At 54.4% G+C, this 24424-nt stretch overlaps 1 protein-coding gene across 1 annotated transcript in view; it reads right to left on the reverse strand.

Moving 5' to 3' along the window:
- LOC121353464 (GDNF family receptor alpha-4) overlaps window positions 1–24424 on the reverse strand; it is a 71951-nt gene that overhangs the window by 46823 nt on the left and 704 nt on the right. The window lies entirely within an intron of this gene.

Consider the following 24424-nt stretch of genomic DNA (forward strand, 5'->3'; position numbering starts at 1 on the left):
AACAACAAAGCTCCAGCCTCTGCCTCTGAACGTTAAATCTTATCTCCCAAAACCACTCCAGCTCCGCTCACCTGGGATCCCATCTCTCCCTCTCATCTGACTTTAATAGCAACACCATTCCCCTCAAAAGGAGGAGGACGGAGCCCAGATTAAAAGGAGCTGTTTAGCTGGCAGCAATATTCCCTTCCTCTGCCCTTTGATTTTTGATTTTTTTGTTGTTGTTGTCACTCTTGCATTTTTTATTGAGCACCTGGGCTGAATGGCAGAATAAAATCGAACTTCCCAGCTGAGACCACACCACAGCTGCTTGGCTGTGCATACCTGAGGGAAAAACGTGGGCAATTTCCATTTTGGCCAATTATTATGTGGGGGAATCTTTTATTCTGGTGGGAAGGTGGATAGGAGGAAGAAAAGCCTTTGCAGGCACCAGTCATCTTTTAAAGGAATGCTGGCCACTTAAAATTGTGGAGCCAGAACTCCAGCACGCCTGAATCAGCAGAGATGCCTCATGAACATGGGGATGAAAGCTAAGGATTTAGCTGGGAATCTGGGGGTTGGGTGTGGATACTCCCATGTTTGATTTTATATCACTGCAATTCTCTTTAATTTGGTTTGTGCACTTTTTTCCCCTTCCTTTTGCCCTGGGCATTGGAAATCAGCTCATTTGCTTGGATCACATTTCTGTGATTTAAATTAATCCCAGGACACAAGCACTCCTTCCTCCTACCCTTGCCAAGCATTCACAGGTCCTGCACTGCTGCTCTTTGTGCAAGCCCAAACCCCACGCTCACAAACTAACTTTATTTACTCTGTTTGTGCCCAGATCCCTTCCAGGGCACCTTCCCCTCCTGCTCTCCCCCTCACTCTCCCGTGCTCTGTTCTCTCGCGAGCATGTCCAGGCACCTCTGCTGTGCTCACCTCTCTGAGTTTTCCCTTCCTGCCCCCGAGGCTGGAGAACCCTGCAGGACCACGGCTGCTGCTGCAGAGGAGCCCCCCGTCCCCAGGGCGAGCCCCCTCTGGGCTGTGGGGACCAAGGGGAGACGCCTGAGGATGCTGAAGGTGGGGCCAGCACTCGGGGCTGTCCCTGGCACCTTTCCAGCCTCCAGCTCCTCTCACCCTGTGCATGTGGAACCACAGAATTGTCTGGGTTGGAAAGGTCTTCCAGTGCCACCCTGCCATGGCAGGGACACCTTCCACTGGCCCAGGTGGCTCCAAGCCCTGGCCAGCCTGGCCCTGGTTCTGCCAGGGTCAGGACTCCCTCCCTGAGCAAAAAGTGCTTTCTGTGCATATCAGTGACTCTCAAAGTTTATTTCTTTTGGGGAACATGCCCAGTGTCTCCGCAGACCCACTGTGGATGTCTGTGTCATCCACGGGTTCTGCTCCTGACATCTGCCACCTGGAACCACTCCAGAACCTCAGAACCACTCCTGTGAGCCTCAGAACAACTCCAGAACCACTCCTGTGAACCTCACAACAATTCCAGAACCACTCCCGTGAGCCTCAGAACAACTCCAGAACCTCAGAACAACTCCAGAACCACTCCTGTGAGCCTCAGAACAACTCCAGAACCTCAGAACAACTCCAGAACCACTCCTGTGAGCCTCAGGGCTTGTGGAGGTTCACTCCTGTGAGCCTCAGAGCCTGTAGAAAATGACCCTTCCTGGGGTAACAGGGGGGATCTGCACAAAGCAGAGACACAGGAGGGGGATTCCAGCTCTTCAGCTTTACTTCTGACAGACATTTCATGTTGAAATTCCCACCAGGGAGCTTCCACCCCGGGTGACTGGCGGTGCTGCTGTTGCAGCAGAGTTTCAGCTGGGGCTCCTCTGTCTGTCCTGGGACACACAGAACCCAAAAAGTGACTTACCAGCCTGTAAACCTTCTTCCTGGGCAGAGGCAAAATAAAGAGAAAAAAAACATCCATCCCAGGGCTGTCCCTACAGAAAGGTTGTTCAGGAGGAGAAAAGTTCTCCTGGTGTTTTAAACACTAAAAATACGATACAGATGGGTGTTTGGTACCATGGGCCAAAAAAGGCTGTGTAGTGCCGAGTGTAAAAACCTCCTTACAAGATTTTAAATAAAGAAAAAATTATGGAAAGTCTGCAAGAAAAGAGAAATAACCTTTTGTGATGCCAACAGACTTGTCCTGAGCAAACAAGAGGAATGGGAGGGGGTGTGTGGGGGAAATAGTTGGATGATTTAACTACTTGGCTTTGGTTCCTGGATCTTTCCTTGGATTAGTTAAAAATGAAGTTAGAAGGGAAAATATCAAGAGATATTTGGAGTGGCCATGTGACAACAGCCCTGAGCCACAGGACAACTGCAGCACCATAAGTAAAATTCCCAGAATACTCTCTCTGCCTTAAGGTCAGACCTTTGAAGGGAAAAGAGTGAAAATGAGAGTGCAAGTATGAGGAAATCCATTGCAAATATGTAAAATACATAATGGTTTTTTAGCTGCTTGCATTTGGATTTGAGAAGAGACTGCTCCCATGGGGACAAATGGACAGGAAAACAACCTGGAGAAGCAGACCCCGGGCTCACAGAGACCCCAGGAAGCTGCCAGGGTCATGTTTGTGACCCAAGGGAGTCTGAAGGGGGGGACTGTGAGAGTCCTTGCCCAGGGCAGCCCCTCTGCACTGCCCCCAGCAGGGTCAGAGTGCCCAGAGAATGGACTCGCAGTGCCCCCCTGCACAGGGACTGCAGCACTGAACAGGGTGTCCTTCTGCTGGGCTGCAACATCTCCCTTTTCCTTTCCACGTCTGTCAAGTTTCTAGTCCTGGGATGCTGAGAAAACCTGCATTAAATACTCCCTGACAGGCCCCAGGTGTGACCTTGAAAGCAGCAGCTTCTCCCCAGCATTTACCTGCTCCTCAAGGAAGGTGAGGAGTTCCTTTTTTAAATTGAGGGGAGTGCTTTCCCAGACACTAAGAAAAGGGGGCAGAGGGATCTCCCCAAGAGCCACTGAAGCCTGCACAGCCCATTTTTGCCCATTAACTACCAGCTTGAGATGGATTTTCATTTTTGCTTAGTTGCAGAGCTAAAAACCCTTGTTTTGAGCTCCTTTGCTCCTGTGCCCAGCCCGACCCTCCCGGGATGAAGGGCAGCCCCTGCTGCAGCCCTGGAGCATCTCGGAGCAGGCTGCAGCCCAGCCTGCACACACAGCACTCGGGCTCTGCAGACACAGGGCAGGCAAATCCTCCTTCAGCAGCAGCCTGCAAGGAATTGTGCCTGGCAGCATTTCTCCAGCAGCACAAAGAATACCGCAAACCATTCCAAACCCAAAGAGCAATCTATTTGCATATGAAGGTCTAAATAGCAAAGAAGACCCACAAAGCCCAGGCCTCCAGGCTGGATCCTGCACGAGGAGAGAGAGGTGCTGAACCCACAGATGTGCTTGTGCCACAAGATCTCCTCTGCCACGGGGGCTTTGGTGAGAAGGAATGTGTGTTTTAAAGGTGAATTTATGCCTTGGTCAGATGTGATGCTGACAATTCGCATGCAGACCATCAGGGAGGGTGAGGAGAGCACACAGCTGGCTAATTCTGGAAAATAGCAAAATTTTGCTGTGAAAAGCAAAGACAATGAGTGAAGAGCCCAGGGTGTGTTGAGGTGCAGACAACTGCCAACCTAAGCTCAGCAGCAGTGCAGGGCACACTGAAGCCTCCTGTGCCTGTCCCCAGCAGTGACAGCACTGCTTTGGCGTGGCCAGGCCCTCCCAGTGCCACTTCCCCTCCAGTCCACACCAGTGCTCAGGCTGGGAGGGCAGGCAAACAGCTCTCCATGGCTCTGTGGCACCCCTGGGGATCAGGGAGCACTCTGATGTCTCCATGCACCCCGAGCTGGTGGCAGCCCCCAGGATCTGACACTGTCCTCTCCCAGCCTGGCTGGGGGCTGCTTTCCCCAGGGCTTTGCTCTCCCAGTGCCTGCAGCAACCCAGTGGATGCTACAGAACCACAGAAAGGTCTGGGTGAAGGGGACATTTAAAGGTCACCACTCCCACCCTGCCATGGCAGGGACACCTTCCACCAGCCCCAGTGTCCAGCCTGGCCTGGGACATTCCAGGGATCCAGGGACAGCCACAGCTGTCCTCACGCCCTCACTGTAAAACATTTCTTCCTTATATCCAGTCTGAATCTATACTTTCTTAAAGTAAAACCATTCTCCCTTTCCCTATCTCTACAGGCCCTTGTAAAGAAGTCTGTCCCCATGGTTTTTACAAGACCCCCTGAAGTGCTGACAGCTGTACCTACTGAATGCTGCATTGGCTCAAGCTGGAAGAATTTAACCTCAGGAGGTTGGTCTTTCTTCTTCCCTGACTTCTGCTTGTTTTTGCACACACAGAGGGGTTCACAGCCCCCAGCCCTGCTTTCCAAGGGCTGGCAGGCTGTTTCTCCATTCCCCCCGGTGCACTCTCCAGAGGTGCCCCTGCTCTCAGGCACCTGAGCCCTGCACCCCCGAGAGCAGGGGGCCACAGACAGCCCCAGAAACCAGGTGTGGTGCTGCAGAGGCTGATAACAAACCAGCCCCACAAAGTTACCTCAGCTATAAAATAGTACTGCATCATCAAATGCAAAGCTTGGTCTGCGCTCCCCACAGCTTTCACGGCTGTGTGAGTGACAGAACAGCGGCCGTGCTGTTTTAATTAGTGCCTCCAGATTCCTTCATTCCTTTGCCAGTTCAGGCTGTAATTTTTGGAGTACCTGTCCTTCATTAAAATAAAGAGTCTGAAAGACTTTGGAGCCTGAAATACCTATTTTTTTTTTCATACAGCTGGAGATCAAGGCTCAGGCATTTAAGACATAGTGCTGCTCAAATGCACTTGGACCTGCCTCTCCCTGCACCTCAGCCAGCACAGTCTTCTCCACACACACCTGGAGTAATCCCCCTCTGTGCCAATCCATGTGCTGTCCCTTCTGCTCAATACCGAACACATTTTTGTGACTGATCTTGAAATGCAGCAGGGCCAGGGTGACTGGTCATGACTTGTCCTTCTTAAAACCCCCCCGTGTTTAACTGTGTTTTCTTCTGTGCTCCAGAATCTCTCGGTTGAGGTCCCTATACTCAAAGATATGGAAAGCACCTCTCCAAGCTTCACTTATTCAGGAATTTTGCTGAGTTGTCCCATGTTTTGGGGTCTCTGAAGGAGCTCCCAATGGGGTGAGCCTGAGAGGAGAAGGAGCTCCTCACAAGACAGGGAGGGAGCTGCAGTGGAAGAGGAAAATCAGGCTGGACAGAAAGGGTCGAGGTAGACTCGAGAAGAGGGAATGTTCTGAGATGCTGGGGCAGCCCAAATGCTGCAGCAAACACGGGTGAGACTTGTGGAGTCTCTGACATGGCAAAGTGATGGACATCCCTTGTCTGGCACTTGGGGAGAAGGTGGGTAAAACTCCTAGGAAATGGAATGTCATGTACTGAGGGTCAAAGAACAGCTCAATGCATTTATGAAAATAAACAGAATAATCAAGACCTTTATGTAATAAAAGGATTTTTCTGCTGTTAGTTAATTTATTTTTGTCTCAGTTTGGTCAGCTTTAATAATGATCCTGCAGCACTGTTCTTGTTCCCTCCTGTTCAATCAAGAAGCAAAATGGGAAAGAGGGATTTCTCTTTCCTGCACACAGAGGGGATGAGGCATTGCCCCCTGTTTCAGGACAAATCCATTAAATCCCAGGACGTGCCCTAATTCTTCACCTGTATCACAATGACCCAGCACTGAGTTACCCGGGCTGCGAGCTGCACTGACCCTGCCACGTATCTTCTCTGCTATTTAGCAGCTGTAAGGAAGAAAAACAACTGTTATTATCTTTTGGATATTTTTTTAATCCCATTCTGAACCTGTTTGTCATCACGAGACGGAGTCAGAGGAATTCAGACTCTGCAATGAACATGGGATGGGGATGTTGGTACTTGACAAGAATTGTGAGGCTCTGAGTGATGTGCTGGGTACTTAATGAAGCCACCTAGAAAGGCTGACATATTTGCATTCCTGTTAAAAGAAAATAATAACAATAATTTGCGGCTGTCAGCTCTGCCCTGACAGCGCTGGAAAACGCCTCTCATTTCCCCAGAGACACAAAGCAGCCTCTGTGCCTGCAGGGCTTTCGGAGCCCCTGCCTGGGCTGGGACACGGCTGCTCCCTGCTGAGGCTGGCCCCATCCCTCTGGGCCTCCTGCACCCCCTGGCCGGGCTGGGGGCACGGGGACAGCTCGGTGCCCCTGTCCCACACCCTGGGGCAGCCATGGGCAGCTGCAGGGCAGGGGCTGGGGGCATTCCTGCTGCTGGGACACCCCAGGTCCTCCTGCAGAGCCCAGCCCAGCTCCCAGGGCAGCAGCATCTGTCCCCAGCGAGGGTGACAGGGGCTCCTGCTGCCCCAGCTGCACAGCCCTGTCCTGGACCTTCCTCCCTGCATCCCCTCCTGCCCTCAGGACCGTGCCCTGGCCTGCTGCACTTTGCTATTTCAGTGTCAGGACCACAGCTGAGGGACTCTGCAGCTGCTGGGGATGCTGACTCTAAACCAAATCCTGTTTATTTTTGCTGATGTGTGCTTTGGTTTTGAGCATGCTGGGTCTGGGTTTTGTCCTTCCTTCCTTCCCTGGGTCCTCAGAGTCTCTCAGGTCAAACCTCAGCCTGCCTGGAGGATTTTCAGCATTCCCAGGGCCACCATGACAGAGGCTTTGAGGGTCATCTCTCGCTTTTCTCAGAAAAGGAACTCGCTGCTCTCCCCACAATGCCACATCTGAGGTGACCTGGGAGCTGCTGCTGCTGCCCAGCCGTGGGTGCTGGCAGGTTGTGAGTCCAGCTGTGCTGGGATCCACTCAGGATCCCCCACTGCAGCTGGGCTTTGGGCTAGGAGGGCGGCTGAGCCTCTGCTCCACCCTGAAAAGCTCCCACTCCAGGCTTTGCAGGAGAGGCTTCACTGCAGAGAAAGACACCAGGGAGGAAGGTAACGGTGGGAAGTAACAAGGAGAAAAGCAAAGAGAACTCTGGACTGGAAAATTTCTGCCCAACGATTGTCTCTAATAAGGTTTGACTGTATTAATTAATTGAGATGTGCTTTGGAGAGTGGGAGCTGCTGCTGGTGGAAGCCAGCCAGGAAAGAAAAAAACCCTCATTTTCTCTACAAACCTTCTGACTAGACCAGATCTGTGAGGTTTGGTGTGGCAGGCTCTGGGGAGACGGGCAGGTTTTCAGGGCCTGTGACACAGCCACAGGTAGAATTTGGTTGTCACAAACTGCCAGGGAAGGTGGCCAGGGTGGAGGAGGACAAGGCTTTGCAGTGGCACCAAAATGGGTCGTTCCCTCACACAAGCTTTTGATTAATTTCCTACATGAAGCCAAAAGGTCTGCACTTTCCCTGCCCATGTAGGAAACAAGGCAAAGTAAGGATATCTGTCATTCTTCAGAGGCTCAGTCACTGGCAGGGCTAAGAGCCCCCAGTCCTGGGCTGCACCCCAGCTCCCACAGGGACACCCCTGGGAGCAGAGACAAGCTGGGCTGGGCCAGGGCTGCAGCAGGGACCTCAAACCAGCCCTGCCAGACGCTGCAGAGCCTGCAGCCCTGGGGCACGAAACGCCTCAGCCTCGGCTGGAGCTGGCCTGCAGCTGTCCTTGGAGAAACAGAGCCCAGGTGTGCCAGCCTGGCTCACAGCCAGGGAGCACACAGCGGGGCAGGATCAGGAGCAGCACCAGGTCAGGGATGCAGGGAGCACACATCCACAGTTTGCACAGCTGTCCTCAGCCTTGGGAAGTGTGCTGCAAAGATGCTCCGTGCACCTTTCCAGTTTAAAGGCCAGCTGAGGACTGGCAGGAGAGGACAGACCTGAGCTCTCCAACCCTGCTCTCCTGTGATGCAGAGAGACTTGCTCCCTGCTTTGAGGGCTGTGGGGGCACAGCCTTGTGCCCTCAGCCCACCCATGGATCAGAGTTCCTGCATCTCCAAGGACCCTCGCCCTGCCTCTGCAAGAAGGGATGGATGTGGAGAAACATCCTGCAGCCCTGTGACCTGACAGCAGTGCACGAGCTGAGTGCCAGCACAGAAATATCAGCTTACCCCAGAGAAAAATCCTCCCTGGAACAGAGACACGTCTGGGTAGACTCAGTGTGCCCCAGGGCTCTTCTCATCTGATTTTTCCTCTTGGAAATTTCAGCCTGGGAGCAGAAGGAATCTTTTCTATAGCTGTTCACTCTTCCTATTTTTTTTCTAAAAAAATGTAGCTCCTTTGATTTGGATGTTAGTGACTGCATTTAAACTAAACAGAGTAGAAACGAGGCTGACAACCCCTGTAACTCCTGTAACTCCTATTACAGTTTCTAGACCCAGGACTTGAGAAAATATTGGGCAGAGGTGGGTACTGCCTGGCACAGGCTTCAGATGTGCAGGAATAAGAGATGTTGATCCAGTTCTGGGATTCCCTCCCGTTCCCTTTGGACATGATTTCAACACTCTTGGAAAGAAACTGTCCAGCTTTGCACAGATGCTTTTTCTGCCATAAGAGGGAAATAATCGAGACTGAAACCACTTCCACTAATTGCCTGTATTTTAAATCTGAAGTGGTGCCAAGTTCCTGCTTGGAAATTGTTCAAGCAGCTGCCGTTACCAGGCTCCCAGGAGGACAGCACAGCACGTGGGCACTGGGACATGGGGCATGGGTCAGTCACAGCCCTGCCAAGGGATGGACCTGGGTCAGTCACAGCCCACCGAAGGGATGGACCTGGGTCAGTCACAGCCCTGCCAAGGGATGGACCTGGGTCAGTCACAGCTCCTCTTCACACCCATCCAAGGGATGGACCTGGGTCAGTCACAGCCCCCCCAGGGGATGGACCCGGGTCAGTCACAGCCCTGTCAAGGGATGGACCTGGGACAGTCACAGCCCCTCTTCACACCCATCCAAGGGATGGACACACTGCCATGTTTCTGCCTGTGGAACATTCTTAGCTCTGTAAAGGCTATATCATGACATAATTTAAAATCCCAAAACAAAAGCAAAACAGAAGGCAGATGCTTTCCCCCAAAAGACAAAGGATTCCAAGTCTCTGCAGAGGATGAAAGGCATGTATTTGCAGAGGAAGAAGTGGGATGAGATGTTTCCAATGACCTTTGTTTAACCCAAGAGACCACCAGCTCCCAAGCCCTTGGCTGGCTTCAGCCATGGTCATTGCTGTGGTGCTCTCTGGAGCCCATGGCTGCAGAACACATGGATATTTCAAGCAGGGAAGGCCACAGGACTCAGGGAGAACAAGAACCAGAGAAATCATGGTGATGAGCTCAGCTCAAGCAAACTCACCCAAAATCTAGATGTACAGTAGATATCTGGTTCAGGCCCACAGATTCACCTCCTTCTCTGGTACCCAACTCTCCCAGGAACCCATGGGAAGCTCAATGCCCTGAGACAGTGAAAATACCTCAGGTATTTTGGAAGGAATTATACAAGGCAAGGAACTGTTCCCTGTGAGAGTGTGAGGCCCTGGCACAGGTGCCCAGAGCAGCTGTGGCTGCCCCTGCATCCCTGGCAGTGCCCAAGGCCAGGCTGGACACTGGGGCTGGAGCAGCCTGGGACACTGGGAGGTGTCCCTGCCATGGCAGGGGTGGCACTGGATGGGCTTTGAGGTCCCATCCACCCCAAACCAGTCTGTGATTCTGTCCTTTGATATGCCAATCACTTGCTTTCCCAGCAATGCCTTTCAGCACACAGCCATTGGCTGCCTGGGGCATGAACAGGTAAAACCAGCAGAAATTCACCCAGAAGAAAGGAAGTCCCTGTCCATGAAGAAGCAGGAGAGTGAACACGGATGTAGCAGCAAAGCTCTGTGCCTCGTGTATTTCCTATTCACATTTGCTGGCTGCTGTCCCGTTGTAACTTGGCCTCAGCGTGTGCCTGGGGTGCTGAGGAGCAGTGAGGAGCAGGGAGCAGTGAGGAACGGGGTGCTCAGGAGCAGTGAGGAGTGGCCAGCTCCGGGTGGGAAGTGTTTCTCTGGAGGCTGAGCTCAGCCCCGTGCTGCTGAGGCCCTGGGGTTTTACTGCATGCCCGCACAAAACCAGCCTGGCCAGCATCTCTGCCTCTGGGCTGAGAGAAACTCAGGACTATTGCATGGTTTGAGTTTAAAGGGCATCTAGTCCGCGCCCCTGCAATGAACAAGGACATCTCTAACAACAACAGGTTGGTCAGAGCCCCGTCCAACCTGGCCTTGAGCATTTTCAGGGCTGGGGCAGGCACAGCTCCTCTGGGCACCCTGCTGCACACTGTCCCTAGCTCTGCGGGCCGTTTCACCTGCTCAGAAGTGGCTTTGGCCTCACCCCACGTGTGGCTGTGCCTGAGGTGGTGCTGGCCACGTGCTCCTGTGTCCCCGCTGGAACGTGCTCTACGCTGAAGATGCTTCGGCATTAATGTGTAAATTAAAGTACGACTGCAATAATAGTCAAAAGGGAGCCCAAAAGAGAACAGAGAAGATTGATTATGTGCATATTTTAAGTGCTTTGTGACTGTGAATGTTTATCTGAAAAATAAGAGTGAACGAGATGCACTAACGCTACAAATAAAAATAATAAAGGGAAATACATCTATTTTATTATTAAATTATAGATTAAAATAGGAAACAAGGGGGAACATAGAAACATATATCTCTTTGTGGAGGCTTTCTATAACAATCATCATAAAATAACACAGCAGTACCTGACAGCTTAAATAAAGACAGGAGCTGAGGCTCCTATCTACACATTTATCTCCTCTGATCCAGACAGGGTAAAGAGGCATAAAAGGCTGGGATAATAACATCTTCCCTGCACACCAGCTCCCAAACGATAGGCAGATTTTATACTCGGTTACTCCACATAATGTCAACATTGTTAGAAAACAAAAGCACCATGAAGGAACATCTTTTTCCTCCTTCTCTTTCACCCTTTTTTCCCTGTGATCTATCACTCTGTGATTTCTGTGTAATGCACAGAGGGGCAGATCAGAAGCTCTGTGCCCTGGATTTGTGGGGCAGCAGGATAAGGAACAGGGGAAGGGGCACGGAGGTTCAGATGGGAGCACACCACTCAAACTCAGGGGAGCAGAGAAAGCACCAGGCAGGTCCCCTAATCCCTGTCCCTTCCCTGTGCAAGGCCCCAGGAGCTGCAGGAGCCAGCTCTGGAGCCCTCCTGCCCCCCAAGATGTGGGACGGACAGAGCTGTGTCCCTGTGTCCCACTCGAGCCAGCAGCCCGGGGCAGGCACACACTGTCGTGGGGCTGGAGCTGACAAAGAGCCCTGGGACAGCCAGGTGCCCCCTGTCCTCCAGGCTCTGCCACTGAGAGGGACTCCAACCCTGGGGGCTTCTCCCTGAGCCTGTTCCCCCCATCATCCAGAGTCTCCTGCTGCCCCAGAGCGACTCTCCCACAGCCTGGGCACGTCCAAGGTGACACCACAGCAAGGAAATACAACCTGGGGGAGCTCCTGCACCAAGCCACCCACACTGCTAAGAAAAAACACTCACCTGGTGTTGCAGCACACATCACAGTTGAGATGGCCACGATACCCAGAGTGTCACCCCACACACAGTAACACCAGAAGGCTTCAAGCATCTGCCCTTCCCGTTCTCCAGCCCAGCCCTTTATCCCCTCATGTTCATGCCCTGCACCTGTGTGCCCTCTATGGTTGCTCAGCACACCTGGGCACTCCATGGCCCACTGCTGTCAGTGCTGCTCACCTGTCCTGCACAGCTGCACCCATTGGGGATGACGCTCATCCCACTCCCAGTCACCACAAAGTGTGTGCCTGCAGCCTGGCACAAAACAAGAGCACTCTGAAAGCAGCTGGATTTCTACATCTCCTTCCACACACACCTTTTCTGCTCTGAACTAACTCTTCCCACAGTGGGGAGCACAAGGAGCGCATTCCCATTTCCAAAGCTTGTAGGATCTGAACTGCTTCTGAAACTTCTTACCAAACAAGGTTGGGTGGGGCTTGGAGCAGCCTGGGCTGGTGGAAGGTGTCCCTGCCTGTGGCAGGAGGTGGAAGATGAGCTTTTAGATCCCTTCCACCCCAAACCATTCCATCAAGCTATGATTCTGTCTGGTCAGCCCAGGGGGCTCAAAACCTACTGAGGGGGACATTCTGACATACACAAGATTCATTTTCTCAGGAAGACACAGTTGGAAGAACAACACAATTAAATTGTTTACCTTTAGTGGATCAACGTGTGAATTCTTACCAGCCTGAAGGGTTTTCTCCAGGGACACCTATATTTGCCCAGCTGGTTTCTCATGAGAATACAGAGTTCTTGGCACTTACTTGAGGAGAGGAGGGAAAACATCTTGGCAGCAGCAACCCGTGTTTTTTTGGAAACATTCACTTTTGAGTCCCAGGATAATGGAAGGTGACAACAGGAATGGCTGTCCAGGCTGGACATGGAGCCAGCCCCTCGGGGAGGGTAGCTCCAAACTCCTGCCTGGCCCAGCTCCATCCAGGGAGAGCAGGGCCAGGGCTGGGGCAGAGCTCTGTCCTGGCAGGGGGACACAGGTGTGAGGTGCCCAGGCTGCCCTGGGGCACAGCAGCAGCCAGCTCACCCCAGGAGCTCTGCCTGGCAGGGGGACACAGGGTGTGAGGTGCCCAGGCTGCCCTGGGGCACAGCAGCAGCCAGCTCACCCCAGGAGCTCTGCCTGGCAGGGGGACACAGGGTGTGAGGTGCCCAGGCTGCCCTGGGGCACAGCAGCAGCCAGCTCACCCCAGGAGCTCTGCCTGGCAGGGGGACACAGGGTGTGAGGTGCCCAGGCTGCCCTGGGGCACAGCAGCAGCCAGCTCACCCCAGGAGCTCTGCCTGGCAGGGGGACACAGGGTGTGAGGTGCCCAGGCTGCCCTGGGGCACAGCAGCAGCCAGCTCACCCCAGGAGCTCTGCCTGGCAGGGGGACACAGGGTGTGAGGTGCCCAGGCTGCCCTGGGGCACAGCAGCAGCCAGCTCACCCCAGCAGCCTCAGGCAGAGCTCAGGGCTCCCCAGACCCAGCTCCAGCCCTGAGCCTCTCCCAGCTGCACATCCAATGGCACTGGGACTGAGCAGCACCACCTTTCCTTGGGACCTTCCACACCACTTTGGGATGTACTGGGGAAAGGGGAAGAGCTGTGGCCAGCCCTGGACTCCCAGAGGTGCAGGCAGCACGGTGACCCTCTGCCTGGTGACACTGTTGCTGTCCCCAAGGCCACACTGGCCCCTTGTTCAACTCCTGGGTGCACCCAGTTCCTGCAGATCCTTCACAGCCATGCACTGGTTACTGCTCATGCCTGTGACTCACAACTCCCCTGAAAAAATTCATCGAGCCTCAAGGATAACTTGAACTGAGACCCTGCAATTTCTTTTTCCATCATAAATGAGAAAGAAAAATAGCCTAAACATTTCACTCCTAATACTCAAAACTTTTTCCTTCAGTGCTTCATGCTGTTGCTGTCTCTCCTCCCCTCCCTGTCTTACAGCAGTGTGACTAATCCTCTTCTTCCCCTGGCACTGTTACCTTGAAGGTATTTATAGAGTGTGATCATGTTCTCTCCTGTGTTGTTCTTCCCCCCTCAGCCCTGGATGAACCAGGCACCCCGGGCACCTCTCACGTGCCTTCCGTGCTCCTTGAGGCCGTGCTCACTGCAGTGCAGGCCAGGAGGGGCTCTGCCTGCTGGAGGGGCAGGGCAGGGCTCACGGGGGCCCTGCAGGAGCTGCTGCTGGCCTGGCACCCAGCCTGGCACCCAGCCTGGCACCTGGCCTGGCCCCCGGCCTGGCACTCGGTGTGGCATCTGGCCTGGCCCCCGACCTGGCCCCCGGCCTGGCCCCCGGCCTGGCTCCTGGCCTGGCACCTGACCTGGCACCCAGCCTGGCCCCCTGCCTGGCACCCGGCCTGGCACCTGACCTGGCACCTGACCTGGCACCCAGCCTGGCCCCCTGCCTGGCCTGGCACCTGGCCTGGCCCCGAGTGCTCGGGTGCGCAGCCCTGGCAGCCAGCCTGCCTGCTCCACAACCCACCAGGGCCAAGCTCTGCTGTGTGCCAGCTCCTGCCAGGGCTGTGCCCTGGGGCTGCAGCAGCAGGGAGGCAGATGGATGTGAGCCGAAGGGGACTGAACAAACACGTGTGCCCAGCAGGCTCTGTGCCTGCCTGAGAGGGGCAGGGCTGCAGGGTGCTCTCAGTGCGCTGCCTCGCCCTCTGAGCCCAGGACAGTGCAGGGGCAGGGACCCAGAGCTGCCCACCCAGGCTGGTAAACTCTGCCTCCTGCCAGGCACAGCAACCCGCACACAGCGGTGGGAACGGCCCTTGGCTCCTGAGCACTGCAGCACAGGACTGGCTGGTCAGGCACTCCTGGTTCTGCCTCACAAGAATTCCCCTGCTTTAAAAAGATCCTGATTTTACACCTGGATGAATGTGCATCATTATCCAAAACCTGGGAGAGCCAGAGACAGATGCTGCAGTTCCTCATCCCATGGGACAGACTCACCCTGCACATTAAACACTTCTCGGGAGTTCACTGGATTTCTTTTTGCTATTTGGTTTTTTAGATTCCTGCTTGTTTGTTTTTTTTGCTCAGGGACTTCAACAGGTGGGACAAGCAATTCCCATGGCTCCAAATGCTCCTGGGCTCTGGGTGGCCTCTGTGACCACCAGAAGAGGCACCAATTCCATGTAGTCCCAACCACCATTAGGACTGGAGCCATCAGATCTGTGGAACAGAAATTTCTCACTGGATTTCTTTCTTTTAATCAAGGAAAAATATGTTCCCTGGGGAAATCTGGGCTTTGCAAGTGGAAAAACAAAATGCTAAATAATGTTTTAATCTCATTTTATCTTTCATTTTTTAGTTGTATAGATTGAAATGATGGGTTCTTGACTTCTCCCTCCAGCATCAGCTGCTCCTTGGAGGACCATGAGAGCTCACCACGAGAACTTGGTGGCTTCGGCTGGGTTCATCTCACTGGTCAAGGAAAGAGCCAAAGGAGTCACTGGGATTGGCTCCGTAGTCCTGGGAGGTAACACCAAGCTGCAGAGAGGAGCAGTGTCCCTCCAGCTTCTCCTCCCTGCTGAAAGGAGAAGTTCAGAAGAGCAGGTGAAAACCAGGTGGGATGAAACCCATTTCCTGCAGCCTCTGGGAGCATCCCTGTCTGGTGTGTGGGCAGGGGACAAGTGAGAGACAGATTCCACTTCTCTTCCTGTCCAGGGTCCCTCCGGGAAGACCATTTTCTGTTTTCTTAATAAAAGCAGATAAAACAGAAGAGGAACATCTGCGGCTTCATTTTAGTCCTCATTTTTCTTCCCCTGGAATTATACTTAATAAGCATTTTATTTTCCACTTGCTATCTTTTATTTCAAATTTTACTGTTCCTGATCTGTCATTGTTGTTCAAAAGTCAAACTGTACCAAAAGCCCAATATTTTTCTGGGAAATGAGCTTCTGCTTCCCAGCTTGCTCTTCCACCAGAGGCTGCCACATTTCTCTCTCCGTGGCTGAGCCCTCAGCAGAGTGAGGCAGGATCCCTGCTCTCCAAGCATCCCCGGGATGGGGGAAGGTTTTCAGAGCACTTCACTTGACCTTGGTCCTGCCTGAGCACAGAGGCAGAGCTCAGTGGGTTCTGTTCTCAGGCAGGTGAAACTCACCTTGTTCCTGAACCCAGCTTGGAGTTTGCTGCTGCCCACATACACAAATATCCCGGGTCAAACACTCCTGGTTCTGCCTCACAAGAATTCCCCTGCTTTAAAAAGATCCTGATTTTACACCTGGATGCAGTGAATTTGCATAATTATCCAAAACCTGGGAGAGCCAGAGACAGATGCTGCAGTTCCTCATCCTATGAGACAGATTCACCCTGCAGATTAAACACTTCTGGGGGGTTCACTGGATTTCTTCTTGCTGTTTGGGTTTTTTTAATTCCTGTTTGTTAGTTTGTTTTTTGCTCCAGCCCTTCCATTATGATAAACCTTACTGGTAATGCAATAGCATCTAATGAACGCAATTAGAGATCTGGACCCCTGGAGTCAGGTGCTTAATTACCATCAGGCTTTCCAGCACACATTAAGGGTTGCCCTGGCTGGTCTGTCGGGAGCAGGAATGAAGCAACACCAGGAGAGGTAAATTGCCTGCACTGCTCCCAGGAAGGTGGAACTCTGCTGCTGCTTCTCCTGGGATGTGTGTCCACAGCCCACAGTGGCAGATGGCCCCGAGATGTCACCTCACCTGCAGAGAATGACATCCCCGTGGCAGAAGGGAAGTCCAGCCCTTAGGGCATGCCTGGATCCAGCAGGGCTCAGACCTGCAGTCCTGCCAGCTCCTGAGCTCCTGTCACCACGGGAGGCTGCAGCTGCACTCCTGTCTGACCTCAGGAGCCTCTTCTCTTCCACATCCCACCTCCAGAGCACGATCTGCTCAGACCTTCTCCACTGTTCCCAAATCTCCTTGAGAGCTCTTGTAGTGCAAGTTCAGCAAAGCTCCCAAAACAGCAGGAGAGCCTCTAAAGCTCCGTCCTACAGGAGGTTTCTCATCTCAGGACATTTCCTTTTAACATCACAAAAAGGAGACAAGATTTCTGACTGGATAGGGAAAATCAGCATATTCCCAGGGAATGGGGCACCCAAACACTTTTGGGAGTTCCCCAGTGCAGCACTTTTGGTTTAAGGTTTGCTAATTCTCCAAAGCCTGGCAAGTCCTCACGTGATCCCATCAGCCCTCTTAGGGGAAACTGGCTCTCCTCCCTTCAGGTAATTTGAAATCAAAGCTTTTATTAATAGAACCATAGAATCTTTTAGGTTAGGAAACACCTCTGAGATCACAGAGTGCAACCATTTCAGTTTCTCCTGCAGCAGTTCCCTGCCAGGCAGCAGACAAAAGGTGTGAGCCCACAGTCTTGCCCAGATTTGGGGTGCTCAGGGTGAGGTGTCAGAGCCACAGCATCTGAAGATATTACATTCTGTTCTGGAGGTATTACATTCCTCACACACTCGAGCTCCTCCTCATTCCAGCTCCTTGTGGAGACACCTCTGTCATGTTAACTGGAAGGTTTTTTGGGCTCTGAGCACCACGACCCCCGAGCACCTTCCCCACACTGAAGGAAAGCTCTGTGCTCCCCCAGGGATTGTCCCCTGTGACAGCAGCCCAAGGTGAGCAGGCTGTCTCTCAAGCAGCCTCGCTGGGTTATGTTCTCTTACCAAGAGGAAGAAACAAGACAAATGTCTTGGAAGGGGAGAAAAATGTACCGTGAAATTGCTGTAACTCGTGTCAAATCAACTAACCTTGCAAGGAGGAGTGAACTCCTCAGCAGGCAGGGGAAACACTTGAGCACACTCAGCCTCACCCAGGCTCACACAAACAGCTCCAACGCCTTTGGCTCTTCCCAAGCCCGATAATTCAGCATGCAGCTCTGCTCCCTCCCCGCTCACAGACACCATGTCCTCACCTGCACTGCCTTACCGAGGGCTCCAGGGGCTTCTGTCACGCCCAGCCGTGTGACAGCCCCTGGAGGGGCCAGTGCTGCTCACAGCAACACCCAGGGAAGCTGCAGGGGCTGAGGCAGCAGGGCTGGGGGCCCTGAGCTCGGGCAGCTCATCGCCCTGCTCACGCAGGAGGGACAGCACCAGGGAAAGCAGGACTGATCCCAAAGCTGCTTATCCAGAGCCAGACCAGGTCACCGAGGAGCTGTGAGCCTCCTCCTGATCTCCTTGCTGGAGCAGCTCTGAGGAGGGCGGTGGGATGGCTGCAGACAAACCATTGCATCTACAGCCAGGCTCTGGGGTGCAGACCCAGGCAGCAGTGATGGGGACACAGAGCACTCAGCCAGGGAATATGGGCTGCTTTGGTCTGGAAGGGACCTTAAAGCCCATCCCATTCCACCCCTGCCACGGGCAGGACACCTTCCCTAGACTGAGCAAGGGACAGAAAGACATGCAAGCTGTCATCACCATGCAGGTGAGGCCTTTGGGGCATCCAGTTAGAGCAGCAGGAGGAAAAAATAAAACAAAGTGTAATAAAGGCTGCAGCAGTTAAATAAGGTGGAGGTGACACTTAGGGGGGGTCCAGTCTGGGCAGGAGGAGGGAGGGGGAAAAAAAAGAGCAAAGTGTTCAATAAAGACTGCCACGGTAAAAGAAGATGAATTGAGAAATTCAAACCCCTTTATGATTGATTTGACTGTTTATGTAAAATTCTCACGGACAGGACCACATGAACTCTGCAGAGTGGTGGCCCAGACACTGTGTTTGCTCAAAACAAGAATTCACAGCCACGTTCCAAGTGAAGGCTCCCTTCCCACGAGGCTGTGGCTGCCCTGTACTTCCTTTGCTCTGATTAATCGAGGAGGATGGGATTTCCCAGGAGGCACCAGCCAGCCTCATTTGATGCGAAGCTCGAAGCAAAGCCTGATTATTTTGCAGAGATGGAGTCCACTCCAGCACCTCTTTAGGCACCCTGGAGCTCTCTCAGGACCTGTCCTGAGCACTTGCTGGGTCCAGTTCAGCTCTGAGGCTCCAGACACCTCAGATCTCGCAGGGCTCCCTGAGCTGCTCCTGCTTGCCTGGAGCTGAACTCCTCCTTGGGCACTTCCACGCTCCTGGGCTTGCAGCCACGGCCAGCTCAGCTCCCTGGAGGAGAGGAGAGCTCATCCCCTGAGCAGCCTGGGCTGCAGCACTGCAGGTGGGGTTCAACCCAAATTGTGTGCCTGCCTTCTTTTCGTTGTACAAGTAACAGGAGGAGAGGAGGGAAAATCCGGCAATTTCTCAAGTCTTAACTCACAGCCCGTTAGCATCTGGAGCTGTTTAAGCTCCCATCCCAAAGTGCACTGCCACCCCCTTGGGGGAACAAAGAGATGGCTGAGCTGGGAGGTGTTTGAAAGATGAGCAATTTGATCCTCCTTTTGGAAGAAGCACCAAAAAATCTGTCCCATTCCTTTCCCCTCAAAACCCAGCTGCCTGCACTTGTGTGTCAAAGCAGCCCTCGGAGCCATATGTCACCAGAGGGGGAGGGCTGCAATAACTCTGCCAGGGCCCTCGGAGGGAACAGGTATCACAGACAGGGCTTGCCAGTTGGATTCTATAAATCAGAGCCACAGCACAACTGTTCTTACTGCATCTTTCATGCAAACTGCTTTCCAGATGGATTTGCATAGAAAGAGAAAAACAGAATCCCAGAATAATTTAAATTGGAAAAGCCCTCTAAATTGGAAAAGACCATTGAGTCCAACCATTGCCCAGCACTGCCACCACTGTCCCATGTCCCCAAGTGCCACATCCACAGGGCTCTGAAGTCCCCCCAGGGATGGGCACTCCACCCTGCCCTTTCCATGAGGAATTTCCCAGTGCCCACCCTGAGGCTCCCCTGAGGCCGTTCCCTCTGCTCCTGTCCCTGTTCCCTGGAGCAGAGCCCGACCCCCCGGCTGTCCCCTCCTGGCAGGAGCTGTGCAGAGCCACAAGGTCCCCCTGTGCTTGGAGAGGACACCTGTGGAGGAAGGAGATGGATTCACATGAAGGGAGATGAGACTTGAGTGACAGGACATGGCCAGAGCAGTTTTGAGCTGGAGAATATTTATCCAACACAACAGGACACAGGGAAGAGCGGTTCCCCATGAGGACACTGGGGCAGTGAGGTTTGTTCTGTCCCTCTGGGGTCACCCATCCCTTCCAGCACCTGCAGCAGGCAGCTGAACCCCGTGCCAGGGGGGCAGAGAGCAGGGCAGGAGCAGGCTCTGAGGACAGCAGGCATGTGGGGTGAGCAGGATCCCATCCCCAAGGGCAGGGACAGACGTGCCACTGCTGAGGGACTGAAGGGCCCCAAGGAGACCTGCAGCTGGGGCAGGACTTCTCACCACAGAGTCACAGAACAGTCAGGGCTGGAAGGGACCTTTTAAAGTTCATTTAATAAAAAATCCTGGATCCCAACTGGTTGGAGTTGAAAGGAACTTTTCAGGAGCAGAGACATCTCCCACTAGGCAGGCTGCTCACAGCCCCATCCAGCCTCAGCTGGAATGCCTCCAGAGGTGAGGCCTCCCCCACGCCCAGGTGAGATGCAGGGAGATGCCTGGCAATATCCACGAGGCCCACAGCCTCTCTCAGCACCCACCAAGCTCACTCCACTGGCCAGAGCCAGCTGTGCATCCCCTGGTATCAGCCCCAGCTCCTGGATGACTCACGGGTGATTTAAAGGTGACGTGACCTTCCTGCACACTCACGTCCCTTCCTTGTGGCACTCCCAGGTTCTCCCTGCCCAGGATAAATGGTGGCTTCACCTCTGCAACCCTCCTTGCCCTGTGTGAGTCAGCCCGGGGTCCTTGTCCCCCGCAGCACACCCCTGCCCCAGGCTGGGCTCTCCTCCCTCTCCACCTGCAGGAATCCCTCATCCCTGGTTCCTCTTCCCAGCACCTCCTCAGCCTCACCCTCTCAGGTTCCAGCCTGCTTTTCCAGAGATCCAGCCTGCATTCCCAGGGATCCAGCCTGCTTTCCCAGGGATCCAGGCTGCTTTCCCAGGGATCCAGGCTGCTTTCCCAGGGATCCAGCCTGCATTCCCAGAGATCCAGCCTGCATTCCCAGGGATCCAGCCTGCTTTCCCAGGGATCCAGGCTGCTTTCCCAGGGATCCAAGAGATCCAGCCTGCTTTCCCAGAGATCCAGCCTGCTTTCCCAGAGATCCAGCCTGCTTTCCCATGGATCCAGCCTGCTTTCCCAGGAATCCAGCCTGCATTCCCAGAGATCCAGGCTGCATTCCCAGAGATCCAGCCTGCTTTCCCAGGGATCCAGCCTGCTTTCCCAGAGATCCAGCCTGCTTTTCCATGGATCCAGCCTGCTTTCCCAGGGATCCAGCCTGCTTTCCCATGGATCCAGCCCCACAGAGCGCGCTGGGATGCACCAAAGGGAGGAAGGCAGGGGCTCAGGTGGGTGAGCTCTGCCCAGCAGGCACGGGGGCACTGCCAGGAGGTGCTGCCAGAGGGGATTCTGACAGATGCTTTCAAAACAAGGGAGCTGTACTGAACTGAAGATTGACAGGAACAAGCTTTCCATAGTTTTGTTCCTTTTTATTTTTTCAGTGAAATGTGTTCTTCTGAAAAAATTCTTCTAGCAGGAGAACTGCCTTTCAATTTGTCCTCTCTCACTTTTGGGTTGAGAAGAAAGAGGTCATTTATATATATTTTAAGGAAGCAAAAGGAATATAAAGTCCACTAGAGGGAAAAAGAAATCATTAATATCTTGGTAGCAAGGTATTTTTATCAAAAGGTGGCAAACTTTAGAGACATTAGAAGTCATGTTTTAAAATGACCAAGTGGTGAGCTATAAAAATGAACAAGTCTTGTGTGAAAATGATGAAGGGAATTTCAGGCACAATAGAAATCATCTGTGAAAATTGCCAGGAGAGCAGGGAAGACATTTCTGTCTCCAAAAGCAAAATAAAATGTTATTCACAGTAATTCATACTAATTATTAGCCTTAAGTAGTACTAATTTTTACCCAGCAATAATTACTATTTAAGGCTGCAGAGCTCTGGAAAAAATATTTTTTGGGTGTGGTAAGGTCCTTGCAGAGGAATCTGCACAGCATTTTGTGGGCAGCCTGTTGAGGGAGAAGTTTTATTTCTCCTGTGCACCAACACGGACAGACATAATTATCACATTCCTTGATGCAAATAACGGATTGCTCCTGTCAGAACTGACAAAGACACTAATTTAAGGAGAGTTTCCCTCCCTCACACACACAGATGCATTTTTCAAGAGATTTTTTCTGCTCTTCCCGTGGGATCTGAGTTCCCAAAGCAGGTGAAGATCCGCCAGACGATCCCATGTTTGATGGGATCTGTGAGGAGCCTGTGGCAAACAGGGAATCCTGCAAGGGACCAGCCAGGGAAAGCTGCAGCAGGAATCCCCCTGGAGCCCCCTGGGGCTCCTGCCCTCCTCCTCCCAGGGCCAGAGCTGACTCCTGCTCCCACAGCAAACTCCAGCAGTGCCCAGCGCCCCATCCTCACCTCGGGCCAGGGTCCTGTCGGTGCAGAATGTTCCTCTGAGGCCCGGCAGCTCCCTGGGGCTGCTGACAGCTCTAGCCCGGTGTCCTTGTCTAATTAACCACACTCTCTCTATGTAACTCTATCAGTGCTTCCTGGAGCCCTCATTCTCCACAAAGTCTCCCTGAAAGCCCCACCACTGCGCCGTGGGTGGGATTTCTATTCAATAAATACCAGGACACACGACAGCAGCCACGAGCTTGCCCCAAGCCATGCCCTGGTCCTCGGGGTGGCACGGTGCTCCTGCTCTGTCCTCGCACTGCCACCAGTGTGGCTGCTGGGGGACAGCTCAGGGAGCTGATCTGGCTGAAAAGCAGCTGAGGAAAATCAGAACATTGTTCAGTTCTGCAAGTGGCCTGCTCCGGGCCACCCTGTGTGCTTGTGCCAGCAGGAACCCGGATCTCCATCCAGGCTGGCTGATGGTGACATTGCCATTAGCAGAGTCCTCATCTCACCAAGAACTGCCTCCTGCAGCCAGGATCATCCCAAAAATGCCAGAGGGGACACACCAAAAGCGAGGACCTCGCACTGCAGCCCACTGGGATGAAGCTGGGAATTGCCAGGCTGGTGTCTGCCCTCGCCAGCCCTGCACCCTGGATCCCTGCAGGGAATCTCCCAGGCACATCTCAATGTCCATCCACACAAACATCCCAAAAATACCTAGGGAAAAGGCTGAGGGTGTCCAGGAGCTGGGGTGGTGCTGTGCCTGCAGGGGTCAAATGCCAGTCCAGAGGTGAAAAGGTCCCTCTGGAGACCCCAGGACCAGAAGGGCAAAGGGTGAACAGCAGCTGATGGCTTTGCTCTGGCTTGGAGCAGAGGTGACAAGTGTATTCCTAACACCTGTCCCCTATTCCCAGTGGCACTGCCGACAATGGGACCGGCCATTTGCTCATTTCTCTAAGTCCACTTTCTCTAGAGAAATCGATCAGCCCACCAGTCAGCCATCAGGCAGTCAATCAGCGAGGCTTTCCAAGCGGCAGCCAATCCGAGCCGCTCGGAACGCGGATCCTGCAGGGACCGGGACTGGCACCCGAGCCCCGAGAGCCTCGGGGAGAGCTGCAGCCCTGGGGGAGGCTGAGCGCACCCTGCCCCGGGATGGAGCGGCCATCCAGCCGGGCCGTGCCAGCTCCCGGGCATCCCAGCCCCCGGAGCACAGCGGGCCCTGCCGGGCCTCCTGGGGTGGGACTGGACCCCCCACCTTCGGGACTGGGAAGAGTTGCTGCTGCTGACATCTAGTGACAGGGAGAGCCGGCACGGGGAGACACCTGGAGCTCCGGGAGAGCCTCCCCACCGCGGCAGAGCCCGCTCGGTCCTGCCCGGGCTCGGTCCTGCTCAGAGCTCGGTCCTGATCAGAGCTCGGTCCTGCCCGGGCTCGGTCCTGCTCAGAGCTCGGTCCTGCTCAGAGCTCGGTTCTGCCCAGAGCTCGGTTCTGCCCAGAAGCTCGGTTCTCCCCAGGGGCTCGGTTCTCCCCAGAGCTCCCGGGCATCCCAGCCCCCGGAGCACAGCGGGCCCTGCCGGGCCTCCTGGGGTGGGACTGGACCCCCCACCTTCGGGACTGGGAAGAGTTGCTGCTGCTGACATCTAGTGACTGGGAGAGCCGGCACGGGGAGACACCTGGAGCTCCGGGAGAGCCTCCCCACCGCGGCAGAGCCCGCTCGGTCCTGCCCGGGCTCGGTCCTGCCCGGGCTCGGTCCTGCCCGGGCTCGGTCCTGCCCAGAGCTCGGTTCTGCCCAGAGCTCGGTTCTGCCCAGAGCTCGGTTCTCCCCAGGGGCTCGGCTCTCCCCAGGCGCTCTCTGTCCTGCCCAGAGCTCGGTTCTGCCCAGAGCTCGGTTCTCCCCAGGGGCTCGGTTCTCCCCAGGGGCTCGGTTCTCCCCAGGGGCTCGGTTCGCCCCAGGAGCGGGGCTCCAGCGGGATGCGGGCCGTGCAGGGAGCGAGTGCCGGACGCCCCACGATGTCCCAGCCACTTGCAGTCACCCCAAGACCTTTTCCTCCTGCAGTGACACTCGAAGAGAACAGGCGCACCCTGTTCCCAGCCTCCCCACAGCCTTTTCTGGTCTGTTTAAGCACAGGCTCAGTGTTGGCTTTGGTGCCTCAACCGGGCACAGGGAGGGGACAAAATGCCCCACGGGGAGGAGCCGGGGTGGCACTCGGGCAGTCCCCAGCCGCTGCCGGGGGCTCTAGCCCCTTCACCCACGTCCCCTTCATGCCAGGGACGCGGCAGCCCCGGGATCCGCGCAGGAGAAGCGGGCTGAGCGGAGGAGGCTGCGAGCGGGATGCTCAAAGCACCGGAGCTGCAGCCACATCCCCGCGGGCTCGGGGCGCTCCCAGCCACGCCAGGGGACGAGGGCTGCCTTTAGCGCTCCGCAGGGATGGGGGGAACATCTGGGGCCCTCACTCCCTGCTCTCGGTGCAGGAACAAAGCCCTGAGGACAGCTGGGTGCGGGGGGTG

The sequence above is a fragment of the Pyrgilauda ruficollis genome, unplaced genomic scaffold (genome assembly GCF_017590135.1).
Source record: "Pyrgilauda ruficollis isolate IOZ18807 unplaced genomic scaffold, ASM1759013v1 scaffold206, whole genome shotgun sequence".
Classification (NCBI taxonomy): domain Eukaryota; kingdom Metazoa; phylum Chordata; class Aves; order Passeriformes; family Passeridae; genus Pyrgilauda; species Pyrgilauda ruficollis.